The 15,560-nt window shown below is 40.3% G+C and overlaps 1 protein-coding gene across 3 annotated transcripts in view; it reads right to left on the reverse strand.

Annotated features, from left to right (window-relative positions):
- LOC113981194 (E3 ubiquitin-protein ligase KCMF1) overlaps nucleotides 1-15,274 on the reverse strand; it is a 51,519-nt gene extending 36,245 nt beyond the window's left edge. The window contains exons 1-2 of one of the 3 annotated variants that reach the window (XM_027708455.1): nucleotides 12,862-12,944; nucleotides 7,756-7,857 (exon numbers count right to left, since the gene is read on the reverse strand). The gene's annotated coding sequence lies outside the window, so the exon portion shown is untranslated. Of the gene's footprint in view, nucleotides 1-7,755; nucleotides 7,858-12,861; nucleotides 12,945-15,252 lie in introns of those variants that run through there. The other 2 variants (XM_027708457.1, XM_027708456.1) reach the window with 2 other exon arrangements.
- Nucleotides 15,275-15,560: the final 286 nt, after the last annotated feature.

Here is a 15,560-nt window from a genome sequence, read left to right on the forward strand (position 1 = left end):
CCCTATTGTCTGGAACACACACTCAGCTTTACTTCCTTTTGCACTATCAGACTCACTCCTGATCCTCTTAAACATTCCACAAACAGGCAAACATAGGAAGCTTTTCTACTACTGTGGGATGGGGAAAAGGCCAAATTTAACCCAATGCAGAAAGTGGGCAACACTAGCTGGGAAACCAAAGATCTAGAAGCGAAAAATAAAAAAGTTTTTGTGCAGCAAGTGCTCCAGCTCTAGCAGTAATGCTCTGAGATTAGATACCTCACTATAACTCAAGACTTAAAGACTTGCACAAAGTGGTCTGGCAATATACAGGCTTTTCACGTGAGGAACACACATCCAGAAAGCAGTTGGAAGAGGCAGGGCAAGAAGAGCAAGTGGTTCTCCTCTTCACTAAAGAGAGCAGCAATGCCTAATACATGGCAGTCATACCTAGATTCCTCCCAACAAATTCAGTTCACAGAGAGGAGCACAAAAACAGTTTCAAATTTACTACTTTCAAAAAGCTGTTTTGAATGGCACCATAATATCATAAAAAGAATTTATCTTTCCTTAACACCACGAGAGGTCTAGAACCTTGTAGAAATAATTGAGTTTCTCTGAACACAAGACAGAGCAGCAATAGGTCAAAAACCTACAATACCTTCATTTAAGTATTAGAAATATTCTACCTTGGGCTTTCTCAGGCATTTTTCTTAGTATGAACATAAACAGACTGCCTTGGCAGTCTTTTCCTCACACTCTTTGTTACAGAGAACTGTATCTCAGGCTGGTAAACATGCCTGCAGAAACTACAATTGCTTATGATAGGAAAGTCCACAGGAGTGTTGCAGGATATACAATAAGCGAAAACAAAAAACGTTTCATGCCAGGCTTTGAGTTTGTTCCATTCCTCTCTCCCCCTCTTTCTGATTCCTCATGGCACAGACTTCTCTGCTAATTCAGAGAATCATACAATAACCTGGGTCGAAAGTGACCTTAAAGATTACCCAGATTCTACCATCCTGCTGTAGGCAAGGACACCTCCCAGTAGACCAGGTTGCTTAAAGCCCCATCCAACCTGGCCTTGAACACTCCCAGACATGGGGCATCCAAAACTTCTCTGGGCGACCTGTTCCAGTGCCTCACCACCTTCAAAAGAATTTTTTTTCTAATATCTAATCTAAACCTGCCCTCTTTCACTTTGAAGCCATTCCCCCTTGTCCTGTCACTACATTCTCCTGTAAAAAGTTTCTCCATCTTTCTTGTAGGCTCTCTTCAGGTATTGGAAGGCTGCAATTAGGGCATCCCAAAGCCTTCACTTCTCCAGGCTGAACAATCCCAGTTCTCTCAGCCTTTCCTCATAGGAGAGGTGGTCCACCCCTCTCCTTATCTTGTTGGCCCTTCTCTGGACTAGCTCCAACAGGTTGATATCCTTCTTGTGCTGAGGGCCCCAGAGCTGGATGCAGTGATCCAGGTGGGGACTCAGAAGAGCACAGTAGAGGGGCAGAATCCCCTCCTTGCCATGCTGGCCACGCTGCTTTTGATGCAGCTCAGGACACAATTGGCTTTCTGGGCTGTGAGTGCCCATTGCCAGGTCATGTCCAGCCTTTCATCCACCAGCACCCCCAGGTCCTTCTCAGCAGGGCTGCTTATACACGCTCATATGGTCCCTGGATTGGCAACTCAGCCATTTGCCAGCCATACCAAATGCCTTCCTTTCTCTTTGTTCTTCTGATTAGGAGGAGTGCCATTTAGCTTTTTTACTTGCAGTTTCTTTTTTCTTATCCTCTTAGACCGCACATGCATAAAGAACCAAAGATGATCAAAGTATTATCTTCTGGAACACCTCCCTGACAGTCCTAATCATCCCACTTATATATCAAACTTACTTTTAAGAATAATTTACTAACCACCTGTAGTGGGTTGACCCTGGCTGGATGCCAGGTACCCACAAAAGCCACTCTCTCACTCCCCTCTGCAACTGGACAAAGGAGAGGAAAAAAAAACAGCTAAGGATTCATCAGTTGAGAGAACAGCTGGGGGAGGTCAGTGACTGATCACCATCACAGGCAAAACAGACTCAAAGTGGAGATAGTACTTAAATTTATTACCAAGAGGGTCAGAGCAAAAGAATGAGAAGTAAAATAAACTTCAAAACACCTTCCCCCACCCTTCTTTCCTTCCATGTTCTCCCTCCTCACTCCCAGCGGTGCAGGGGGACAGGGAATGGGGGTTACGGTCAGTTGTTGTTTCTGCTCAGAGAGAGGAGTCCTTCCCCTGCTCCTGTGGGGTCCCTCCACAGGAGACAGTCCTTGATGGACCTCTCCAACGTGAGTCCTTCCCTCAGGCAGCAGCTCTTCCCAAACTGCTGTCCTGTGGGTCACTCCTCCATGGGGTGCAGTCCTTCACCAATGAGCTGTACCAGCGTGGGTCCCCCACAGGGGCCACAAGTCCTACCCAGGAAAAACCTGCTCCAGCCTGGGCTTCCCTCTCCTCGGGCTGCAGGTCTCCGGCAGGACCCTGCTCCCTCTTGGGCCTTCCATGGGGTCACTGCCTCCTTCAGATATCCACCTGCTCCAGCATGGGCTCCTCCATGGGCTGCAGGTGGGTCTCTGCACCCTGATGCTCCTCCATGGGCTGCAGGGGCACAGCTGCCCCACCCTGCTCTGCACCACGGGCTGCAGGGTCTCAGCTCTGGCATCTGGAGCACCTCCTGCCCCTCTTTCTGCACTGCCCTTGGTGTCTACCTTGTTGTTCCCATGTTCTCACTCTGCTCTTCCCTGGCTGGAATTCTTTCTGCGCAACAACCTTCTGCTCTTAAATATATTATCACAGAGGTGTTACTGTCAGTCCTCATTGGTTTGGCCTTGGCCACCAGCAGGAAGCCCATCCTGGAGCCGGCTGGCATTGGCTCCATGGGACAGGGGAAGCTTCTGGCAGCTTCTACCAAAAGCCATCCCTGTAGACCCCCGCTACCAAAACCCAGCCGCAGAAACCCACTACACCACCCTACTTGAAAATAACAAGTCACATCATTTTCCTGAAGAACTTTCATCACTAAACACTTAAGTCCAACACTGATTTATAGATCCCAGTTTTCAGTACTTAAGTTTCTTTACAGTAATTAGCTCATTCTCTTAAACAAGACCGAGATCTTTCTATTTGCTGAACTACAAAATATACCAGGTGCCAATAACACAGCATTTTATCAAAGCAGATAAAACAGACCTCATTTCATGATTTAAGAAAAAAAGGAGAGGGAGGGCCAAACACCCAGTACGTCTCATTACTTCTTACTGTAGGCTCAGATACCACGCTACAGTTACAAAATGCATGAAACACTACTTTAAGGATAAAGGAAACATTAACTGTAACAAAGAAATCTGACAGAACTTCATTGAGAAGAGTTTTTAAATGATTGTTCTATTACAAAAAAAACCTCTGAGTGCTACAATACAAAGATACTGCTGAAGAAAAACTAGATAATGAACTAGGGGAAGGTGGACATAAAGATATTTTAACTGTTTTACCTCAATTTCTGCCTTTTGGAAGCACACAACTTTTTCTTTACATTTTCAGACTAACCTAAAAGCTCTGTTCTCCACTGCCCACTGGACTTCGCTTGAATTCCACACAAAGGTGGTTTTCACCCGGTAAGCTACTTTTTCAAGTTCTCAAATGTTTATGAGCAAAATCACTCACCCACAAACTTGCATATTCTGTAATTAGTACCTTTTTAAGACTGCCTTACTGCACACTGTGTTTGATTCTCATGTTTGATATGGGAATGCGCATCAAACATGCAACCAGTTCTACCATAAAAATAGCAAGTCCTCTAGTTTAGAGATACCTGTCAAGTGGGGTTGGTATGAGCCTGAAACTGTCCATTGCCCTTGGCAGTCCTCTAGGTGGTGTCGATGGGGTACAGAGGTGAGGAGACACCTTCAGCCTGTTCAGCTGAACAGGATGTCCACATTCCTGTACACCTTTTAAGCCAACTGTTATTTTCACAGATTTTCTCAGCTCTCTATCAACTGTTACAACACACCAGGTATTACAAGTAAAAGTAAACATTAACTACTTTCCTTGCAGGCACTTCTGGGTGTGCTAGAGCTGGCAGCTACCTTACTTCACTGATATACCTCTCAGCAGAGCAACGAAACTCAGAAGCAATTCAGAAGCTCCTACATTCCTAAAGTTTACAGTTCTATCAGAGCATAAAATTTTTCAGGGTGAAAGAGGTATGGTAATGTACCTGAAATACTCTCCACATGAAATAAATTTTACAGTTGGAGTTTTGTAAGCATTTTTTTGATTTGCAGACATCTTTCAGTACAGGTAACAGACCCAACTACTTCAAGGGAGAGTCTATGGTAGAATCAACAGCAAGTCTATTTTTCTTGTGTACCATTAGAAGATGCCTTACAATTGTTGCAGGAGGAAAACAAAAGGACCCTATTATTTACCCCCAACTTCTTTAGTCTTCTTTACCCCTAAGGTTTGCTCCATCCTGAATGTAGGTCATCAGATCATTCAAAGCATTTCCTCTGCAGTTTCTAATTTCTGAGGCATTCCTGAGTCCCCCAGCTCCTCTTGAGTTTTTGGCATAACTGGAACAAACTACAGTATGGACCTTGAAAACTGCTATATGCTACCAAGATCTCCAAATGCTTAGCACTGTGAAAGAATGTGCAAGGCAGCGTCATCTTACCAGTTAGGGACATTTAATGCAATGTCCTATTACAAAAGTTAAGAAAGTGTCTGATTTCTTGAAAAGCAATAATTTTTGGAGAGCATTAGAAGAAAGGAAAAATAGGTGTGAAAGAAGCTCAACACAATGCTTAATGCAAGTACTACAAAGAGTGTTCATCAGCAGCTGACTTGAAATACTCGTTCTGAAAAAATACATCATGGTATTCCTCAAAGCTAGAGTCTGGAGTCCTGCATCTCCATGAATTACCACCTCAAAGTACTCCACTCTTCGCTAAATAAATGCATTCTGGCATGGAATTCTCAACAATTCATTCCTTCACTTTCTGGTCACTTTCCTTTAATTCCTAATGCTTCCAGGAACAAAATATTAACTGAGCTTTGAGGTACAGTAATGACACCTCCCAGTAACTGGCTTTAATACTTAAGAGTTGGATAATATTCTAACAAATTATAAAATAACCCCCAAACCTGTTAAAATCCTCCATTTATAATTTTATTTTTTTAATGTAACATCAGTTAAACTTGAGAGTTTGCATCTTGCAGATCGTCTGTTTCTAACTAAACTTCAGACAGCAGTTTGCAACAGCACAAGAACATTATCAATAGCAGCCTCTACCACTAAATAATTGACTAATAACAGTCAATTATTCAATTATTTTCACTATAAAGACAAGGTTATATAGTAAGAAATCTTCACTTGTGTATCTTCATTTCCAAAGTCACTCTTCTATAGCAAAATCTCCAGCTGTTTTCTCCACTCATCACAAAAGTTTTTCGAAATAAGGAACAGCATATACGATGACAGATCCTGCCTGGCATTTCACAGCCTGATGGCAAAGCAAGCTCAGAAAAGATACCTGCAGATCACAGCATACATTCTTTCTGAATTCAGGAGGGCAAATAAATTTATTCACCTTTGTACTTTTCCAAAATTGAAGGTAATCAAAGGAGAAAAGAGCTTGCAAATGTGTTTGACCTACTCCTGGGTCAAGACATTCTGTACAGTTTCTACTCCACCTCCTTAAATATACATGGTATTTAATTAATATAATCAACAGGTCACAGTTGATTATAGTCAGCCATAGAAGTGACTGATCTACACAGAGATCAAACTACATTTACTGACATTTTCATCTTATCAGAACAGTACAAACCATTGCAGGGAACAGGTACGGAATTAAGATCATCTGAGCTACCTTATTCACATCTAGATTGAAAAAAGCTTAGTCATGACGTAGAAAGCTCTGCATTCTCTACAGCTTACTTTTGCAAAGCTTAGGTGTCCTTCTTCAAGGGCATCCTGAATTCTCTTTCCCTCATCTCTTACCTCATTTTCCACAGCTAGGTTTAGAGAGTCTGCTTTGGGCACTTGAAAAATAATAGTACCAATAATTCAGGTGCTGAAGATAGTGGCCTTATTTACTCTCAGAAAGTAAAGGTAAAGTCAGAAGGAACCCTGGAAACTGCAACGGCACATCTGTGTCAGTCCAGATGTGACCTATGTTCCAGCACTATTACTGTTGTTGAAGTTGCTCTCACAGACCCATTTCTTTGGTGGATCACAAGGTTCTTCTCACTACAGAGATTTTCCACTTGCAGAGACAATCCAAACCTCAGCCTGCATACTGATACAAATAATAGCTGTACACTAAACACCGTTTGTGCTAGGTACATCTCAGCATTACTGCCTATATTAAAAGCACATGCAAACGTTTGCAATAATTCAAATATTTGCTTTGTTGAAGTGAAAAGTGATGTGATGGTACCCTCAGCACAGACAAGCCTTTGTGCCCAAACCACAGATTTCTTCAGAGCTAATTTCATTCTATCACAAAAGAAAGCCCAACTGACAATGGTTACTTTCAAGACTCACAGCAGTTTAAAATTCATTCCAGGTGAACACCAATTTCTAAGATCCTAAGCTAATACACACACACACAGAGCTAAGTTATGCAAAAACATATTTCCCATAAAACTGAACACTGATTCTTACCAGAATCATTTCTTTGGAGACAAAGACAGAAGTTACTGGCAATCACATAAGAAGTCCTTTCATGACTATATCCTAGCGCATTTCTGACCTTGAAAATCATGTATGATCTTGTACTGCTGCTGGAGGTAGGATACTTGAGGTATCAAGTACAGAGAGTACCACATGTTTAACACAGCTCACAGCACCGTTCTCCAACCAACCATCTCCAGGATGCCTCTATTCAACTGCCAAGTAATTCTAGTGTTGTTCTAGGCACACACCCAGGTGTTTATTTTCCAGAAGCTGCCATGAAGTTCCTGCCATACTGTCAAGCATTCAGAAAGCAACTCATGTTGGTCTCAATATTGGTTGAGAAATCAGTTTAAAATTGCAATCCTAACAGAAATATGTATATTTTCCTCTGTCAGATTAATTTATACTAATTTCTACACTGTTTATATGTAAATATTTCACCTCATAGTTTACTTTTTTTAGAGTAAATATAGTCTAATAGAGCAGGCCACTAGTAATCACCTTTAGCCAAGAATACTGGCTGCTTTAGTATCAATAAGCTGACAGTAAATAGCATTTACACTAGGAATCAATTGTTACTAAGAGTTCTGTAAACAAGGACTCTCCTTGACAAGTAATTAAAGAATACCTCAGTCATAACCTAGTTAAATCTTCACTACTAAAGCCACTTCATCTCATCAGCTAACTAAAAAAAAACCCACCAAAATACAGATTAATCTCTGTAACCGGCCAAAGAAAACACTGCCTAAAAACCTTTTCAGCAACAGCTGTTTTCTGAAATAAGCGAGGGCTAGTTGTGCTACCAAGAAATGCCAGAGCTTTGCTTTTCAAAGAGGCTTGCAGAGGCAGGCATTAAATTTCTACTGCACTTGAACCCGACACGGGTCTACAGCTTCCCCAGGTGTTTTTGAAAATCCCACCCCAGAGCACTCAAAGGAGGAAAGCAAGAGAGGGAGAGCATAGTGGGGAAAGGGAAGAAAGAATAGTGATAACAAAGTATGAGGTAAAAGATAAGAGATCAAAGACAAAAAGAAAGCAAAGAAGATAATTTATCCTACCAGAGACAGCACCTCTTGTCAGTCAAGACAAGAAACATTGCCTCCCAAAAAGAATCTGGCACCAGGAAGTGGCAGAAGTGATGGGGGAAGACCAAATCTGACCTGAGATAAGAAAAAAAAATGCAGTTATAATTTTTGTTTTAAACTTTGTCTGTTTTTTCATCCTACTTCTGCAGTATTTTTAAAAAAATAATTTTTTTTGTTTAAATTAATGTCTTTCTTCAGCTGGATTTTTGTCAGTGATGACAGTGGGATGATACAAATCAATGTGGAACAGGATAAATAGAATCTTGAAAAAAAAAGTGAAATTATACAAATGCTGAAATTATAAAAAAAATTTTAAATAGTATAGGAAAGCTGTATGAAGTGATAGCTGCAAACAGTATATGCTAGTGAAATGTCCCAATGGGTAAAAAAATTTGGAAAAATGGACCTGCATCGACAAAACTCACTGCGATGGGGTACAAGACCACCAATTCCTACCCGTAGAAGACTTTCCTGACTGCTTTCTTACAAAATATAAAATCTCCACCTGATATTCCATGTGCAAATGGGAAAAACATCCTGGTCTCTTGTGTCCAGGTTCCACACTTAATTGCAATAAAAAAGTTTTACCCAGGTCTCCAACTGAAAATGGGGCAACTTTTACAGAAAGTTTCCTAGAAGCTCCAAATAAAACAATCGCAACAGAAAGAATTAACACATGCAGGAAATTCACTTCAGGGTGAAAAATGGGCAATAAGAAGAGGAATTATCATACAAAAGCAAATCACAGATTAAGTCAAATATTTTTAAAAAATATTTTAACATTAAAAGACAAAAATTACCAAATAAATCCATTTTCTCCTAATATGCAGAGGCTCCAGTGACAACTTCTATTAATACTTAAAAGTTAATTCCGAACTAGAACAAATAACTTCAAGTGGTAGAAATCAAGCCACCACCTTTCAAAATAATTTGGGGGCTTCTGTGATGCTACCTCACAATTTTCACTTGGCACAGACCTCACTTCCAAACTTAGTAAATGAAAAGCTGGGTTACACATATATTCCGAAATAGTGAAACTAACGAGTTTGTCTCTATGCTCCACACTGAATTCAAAATGGTCTTATTTCAGTGCACCAAGATTAATTGCCAAAATATTACACTGAGATAAAAATGTGGATAATCCTGTGGACTAGATATACAAAACCCCCATAGAAGTAAGTTCAAACCAGATGCTCAAATGATGCTTCAGGCAAAGGGACCTAAAATTTAAGATCCTTAACAGACACACTCAAATCTGAAATAGACAAAAGACCTCGAGTAGAAAGTTTAAGACAAAATCCAAAGCTTTAATTGTTCAATCTGGATACGAGGTAGCCTTAAGAACATTCAATGAAAAAATTCTCACAATCTCATTACATAGCGTATGAAAAAGCAGTTCAGTTTTATTCCCCCTTTTGAATTCAGGAATTTTCTTTTTCTATTTTAAAAGGGATATTAGAGATTACATCTTAGGCAGATGATGCCTTTCTTTCAGATTCTCTCTCGGTATCAGCCTTTCTGAGGCAAACTGCTTTTCAGTTTCTGTTCATGCAGTAACTCCGCCTCACACATCCCGAGTCACTAACAGCACTCTGCTTGAGTTCTCTGAACTCAACGTGTCCAAGCTGCTCACAGTACCTTAATAATGTTGTTTCTGTATGAGTGAGCAACATTTCTGCCTATAGTTAAGCTTGTATATCCCTTCTCTGTTATCTCTCAGTTTTCAGAATCTACAGCTTCCAAATCCCCTCATCTGTTCTAAATCCTGTACAGGGAAGAATACATTGCATGTGGAGGATTTAGCCCAAGTTATTCCAAGAACAAAAACTGTGGAAGCTCACAACCTTACTAATATAAAAAAATATATATCCCTAGAATCAATCCATGGTCAGAATTCACTGGAAATGCTACCTAACACAATTAGATTCCTTTCTCCAGAAATATCACCTTACTCAGTGCACCAGTGCATATGATGTTCAGTAGACAAACAGGAATGTCTGTTTTGTCCTTGTTTGACAGTCTGAGCCCTTAGTTATCACACACTTCAAAAAAATTCGCACTGACCATGGATTTTCTCACTGCCTTCTCCCTGCAAGCATTTTCTCCATTGTATTTCAATGCAGCACAAACACCAACAAATTAACAGCACTTCTCGAGCAGTATTTTCTTTCTCTTGAAATAGAGGGAAACCAAGGCATGTAAAGATTAAAACTCTAAGTCCACTGAACCCAGCCACCCAATCCAAGAAGCCAAAGGATGGATTTTTCAGAATCCTTGATATTCTAGAATCGAGTGGTTTTTTTCAAAGCTCACTGCTCAGCTACAGTTGCAGGTGTGAATGCTCAATTCCAAAACCCCAGATCAGGCCTTCATAACCAAAGGAACAGCTAACAGCTACCTGTGAATTCTTGCTGAAGGGATTTACCTAGCAGTTCACAAGAACTCTGCAGCACAAGACAGGACAGTAGATCCAGCTCTCCACAACAAAGCTCCACTGTCAACACCTCGACCATTCTTTATTTCTGTAACACCTCTATCTGCTCATTTGCTGCACACTTCCAAACACTGAGAAGTGGTCTAACACAGAGAACCCTCCTGCACACCTTAAAGGAGGCAGGGGTGGTACGCAGTACATAACACGCAACTCTGTACAACATGAAGATACTCAAAGAACATTGAATTACTGCTGTCCCTGCAACCAAATTCTGGTACATCCCAGTTCCTGAGCGACCTTCTTCAAATCTGCTGCGGTGTCCAGGGATGTGTTAACACTTAACAGTAACAGAAATAAGGTAACAATGAAGATACAACAACCAACAAGTGACACCAAAAATTCTCCCTCAAACCTTATCAGTAATGTAAACACACTGAAGTATTCAAAAAACTTTCCTTTTATTTGACATGTACAAACTTTATTTGTCCGTACTGCTCAAGCAATTTTCATGGCTCTATAAATTTTCCCTGAAACCCTTTTTGTTCAAACAAATATTTGGATGTAAGAGTTTTTTCACCATTTGCCTTCTCTCTTCACTCCCACCCAAAAACGGTAAAAGCATCACTGTTCTGTTCCCATTTTTCTGCTTAAAATACAGGCTACCAACCTTTTAACATAGATAACTTAAATCTAATCTTTTTCTCCTGTTTCCCATGATTCATGGCATTACTTTTTATGAAGATCTGAGAGAAAAAATGTTCTCTTTACAAACATTTTTGGAGGACCTGGTTCACAGACTCTGCAGGGACAGCAGCATCTTGGTTCACACCCTGTCTGTTTTTCTAAACCATCAGAACCAGTAATCTTTTTTTAAATGAAAACCTAGCTTCCACAAAGCCAGTACATATCTTTCCAGTTAAAATATGAATTATGTTTCCAGCTCTTTTTATTATTAAATGATCATTCAGTTTCCTACTGAAATCAAACAACAGTTTAATAATAAAGCAAATTACTGTGTTCAAATATTTCTGATCACATTTGCAGCTGTTTATATTTAACATAAACATTTTTTGTCTAAACACAGCTCTTAATAGTCCAATTGCCACACTAACTCATTTTCAGACACTGCACTACATCTGTAATTAGATGCATTCCTATGCTACCACAGAGTAAAACTAGCAGGAGTATAAAGCACTTTGCATATACAGTTAGAAAATGCTCCATCAGACTCAAGTAATACTGCAAATTCAAAAAACCTCATTGTTTTATATTACACATACAACTTAATCTGGATTTATTTTCTACCAAATAGGTCTAAGTGGCAGCAGCATATAAAAGAATTTGTTATTATTCTGTATTGTGAAATAGCAAACTCCATATTTGGAGAATATGTAAGCAAAGTAAGTATCAGAAGGCAGCAAGTTGTAACTGGTCTCACAGATGCACATTTCATTATTAAATGCCATACTTCACTAACACAGTATCTTGAGCACTTCCTATGAAAAATATGTAGTCTTGTTAATTGAATTAAAAGTTTTACATGCAAAAATATATTAATTCTGCATTTAGTAGCAATTCTGTAACAGACATTACAGGATGTATTAAGTTACCCATAACTGCTTAGTGTTACTTGTCTTGTCAGAAGTTTGCAGTACCCTCCTGCAGCTCAAGTATGACACAGCTGTTGCATAATTACAAAGGGCAGAAATTACTCTTGCTTTTAACGTTTTCAAGGAGTTTGTTATGAAGTTTTGTTCATGTTTTGTATTGTGAACATATAGAAAATGTCATCAGCCCAGACTCCCAATTTTTCACTGTACAGCTAGAGGACTCAAGCTACCATTACCCTTACATTAATTGTTTTTAAGTGGTTGGTACATACTCAACTGCAACTACGATGGACTGAATTTCAAAGACCAAGTTCAGTGTACTTCTTTTTAAAATTTACTTATTTACCCTTCGATCACAAAAAAGTACTTGATGTAGTATCTCTATGCAACACATTTATGTATACACACAAAAGAGAGGAGCACCAAGACATCAGCTCCCTGAAGTACAAGGAGCTTGAAGGCGGCAGAGAACATTTGGAAACTCCACAGTCACACTGAGGAGCACTCCCTTCCCAGCTGCGTTACCACCATTCACAACTTCACTACATGTGGGACTAGGATTAACTGCAGAGTTTTGCTGATTCATAAAAAAACGCTGACAAATGGGCACCATCAAAAATCACCACCACTTATTGCTGACTGCTTCTCCAAGCTTAAAGACTTCACCCCTTAGTAAGAATAAGAAAAAAGGATGGAACTAGGTTTGGGAGCGGGGTGTAGAACATGCGAGACAGAGGTGATGCTGGTAGTATGGAGCCCTCTGGAGCTCTCTGGAGCTCCCAGGTGTGGGGAACCTGAAGCCAGGCCAGTAATGCTGCAGTAACCTAGTTCTCCAAAAAAAGTTGCAAAAGTGGTCTTCTAATGATACTCCTGGAAGTGGTAATTCTATACTTTTCTGCTGTCCTGGGTGGTGTCTCCTGACATAGGAGAGAACCATTGCCAGATGCATGTCCACAGAAAGAAATAATCTTTAATAAGAAAAATACTACTGGTAAACTTCCTCTAGAGCATTAAAAAAAAAAAAAAGTTACCTACCTGTTCCTTGTAGGCTGCCAAATATTACACCACCACATACTCCGCCACAGAGGGGCTAACCCAGAGAAACACAGCACATTGCTCCTATAAAGGGAACAACATGAAATCCAAGACCAGGGGATGACCTCATGTTGCATTCTACAAAACCAAAGCCAGAGAATAGCTAGTCTCTTAACACCAAATCACAGAATAAAAATGGGTTTGAAAAATTAGAAGAGACCAGCAATACCAAGTGATAAATACTTAACTCTTGACAGCATTACCAACGAAGTCTCTTAAACGCCAAACGAACATTTCAAAAAAAGCAACAGTAATTCAAATTCTAGTTGGTGCCCATTTTCCTGAATTCGGGAGAAATATGAGTCTAGAGTTCACGTGTGAAATGAGAGCACAGTGAAAAGGCAGGCTGTGGTCAGAATTTTTCTAAAGTATAAAAAAATCTCCCTTAAAAAAATAAACAAAACCAAAAAAACTCCAAAACCGAACAATCAAAAAAACCCCAACAACTGTATTGCAGAGATTATTACACCAAAGAAACAGTCAAGAAACTTTGATGTAAAGTAAGTTTAAGTCTCCATCAGATGCTTCACAACCTATTTAAAGTCCCAAGATATTAGAATTCTAACTTCTCCAGCATTTAATCATTTTCCATCATAAAACTGGTACAGCATCCATATGCTGTGAAGAACCATCAATAAATCTTTGTAACTTTGCAGATGGACCATTTTAAAGGAAACACACAGAAAAAAAAAGAATCACTTAAACATGACTAAAGCTTTCTTTTTCCTATACCATATTCTTCCAAGACAGCCATCCCAAACTAGTTACACTGGATCAAAAGCTGTCAGCTTTGAATGACCTTGCACATGAATTATTTTTTTAATATATAATTTCTATGGATTTCCAGAGTTCTACCAAAATCAAGTCTCCAAACCTCTTTTCCATGAAGTTGAAAAACCACATCCCCCATACTAATATGTGTTATTCTATCCCTGCAACTAAAGTTGACTAAAAGAAAACATCTGAAGTGTGAGGTAAGAGGAGAATCACTGAGAAATTAAGAGACAGACTAGCTTGTTAATGAAAATGATCACAAGGACAAAGTAGCAGATGTCATTTTTAATCTCACAGTGTTCTCATGGTTTCGGGAACATATGTGTCTGTTCACACACACACCTGAGAAGTCCACATCCACAACACAAAAATTACCAAAACTCACACTCACCAGGCAAGAGAGACAACTATTTCCCTTTTTTTCCTAACTAGGTGTGTCTAAACAGAACAATCACTGATGAATCTGCTTCGGAAAGAGAATATTAAGCCTGATTTCATTAACAGTCACTCCTTCTAAAAACATCAACAAATATCTAAGACAGGAAATGTAATTTTCTCTGCTACAAAAAAATCTAACAACTAAAACAAAAATCTACAATATAGTCTCCATCAGAAACACTCTTACATGGAAACCTACCTTCAAACTTTTTCTGTCTTAAAAAGGCTACTCCAGGACTGAAATGTCTTTTTAGCACACATCACCACCTTTTATAATAGTCCATGCACTTACCACTAAAGAACAACACATGATATCACTTCCATAATTTTGGCCTGTTCAAGCTAGAAAAGCTTGTATTCTACTACCGTGCTTCAAAGAAAGTATATGGATACACGCATCACAGCAAAGTCTTATTGACTGCATAGTCCTACACCACCAGCAGCAACAACTTTGTGATCAATGTTCACTTCACTTCAGTTAAAAACTGCATCTTTAACCATAATGAAATCCATCTCCACCCTCTTGGGAAAACACGTATTTTATGGAGGGCAGGGGGAGGGGAGAAACAGAAAGTAGCACTCCCACTAAATTTAACTTTACCAAGCAAGCAAAAAAAGAGCTAGTGGATTCAGGAAAGACAATTCTTTGATAGGGATACACACATATTTGCACAAACAAGAAGTCTGCAAAATACTGCACCACACACCAAAAATCCATTGCACATACACCACTGTCCAGCATCAAGCAACTAGAAGTCAGCATTATGAGTCATAAATATTGGATTCCCCTAAAATGTTTTTGTCAAAACACTTTAAGATTAGATAAAACAGAGAAATGAGAAATTAGATAAAAGAGAAATTAGATAAGAGAAAATGGAGACAGGTGCTGAATTAAGTTCCTAACATGGCAGAAGGCTGTATTTTCAAATCACAAACCCTGCTTTTACAGAGTATTTTAACAGTAGTCCAAACACTTTACACGCTGGTAAACAGGCACAGAAAAACCCAGCGACTTTCTCTCCTGTTTTCACACTCTCGTCTCCTTCCTGTAGAGACTCCTTTCCTAGCTTCCATCTCTTCCTCCACCCTGCTCCTTCTGACTAATACTGAACTACCAACCGAACTCCTCTACGGCGGTAAACACAACGGGAGCAGGGGCAGGCAGCACACAGGACACGTTTCTTCAGCGGCCTCAAAACATGCCACTACTATACCAGCATCGGCCTCCTGCGCCGCAAGGCAAGGCGAAGGGGAAGCGGGCCGCTCCCGGGGCCGCCAGGACGCGACACCCCTCGGCAGGGCCGCGCAGGCTGCTCGCCCCGCTGTGCCCCCGGCCCCGCTCCCCGGCACCCAGCGGGGCCCCGGGCCCGGCGGACCCGCCGCGGCGGGGCCGACACGTCGGCAGGGCCGCCCCGCGCCGCCGCCCA

Source organism: Neopelma chrysocephalum, unplaced genomic scaffold, assembly GCF_003984885.1.
Source record: "Neopelma chrysocephalum unplaced genomic scaffold, ASM398488v2 Primary Assembly neopelma1_96246, whole genome shotgun sequence".
NCBI lineage: Eukaryota > Metazoa > Chordata > Aves > Passeriformes > Pipridae > Neopelma > Neopelma chrysocephalum.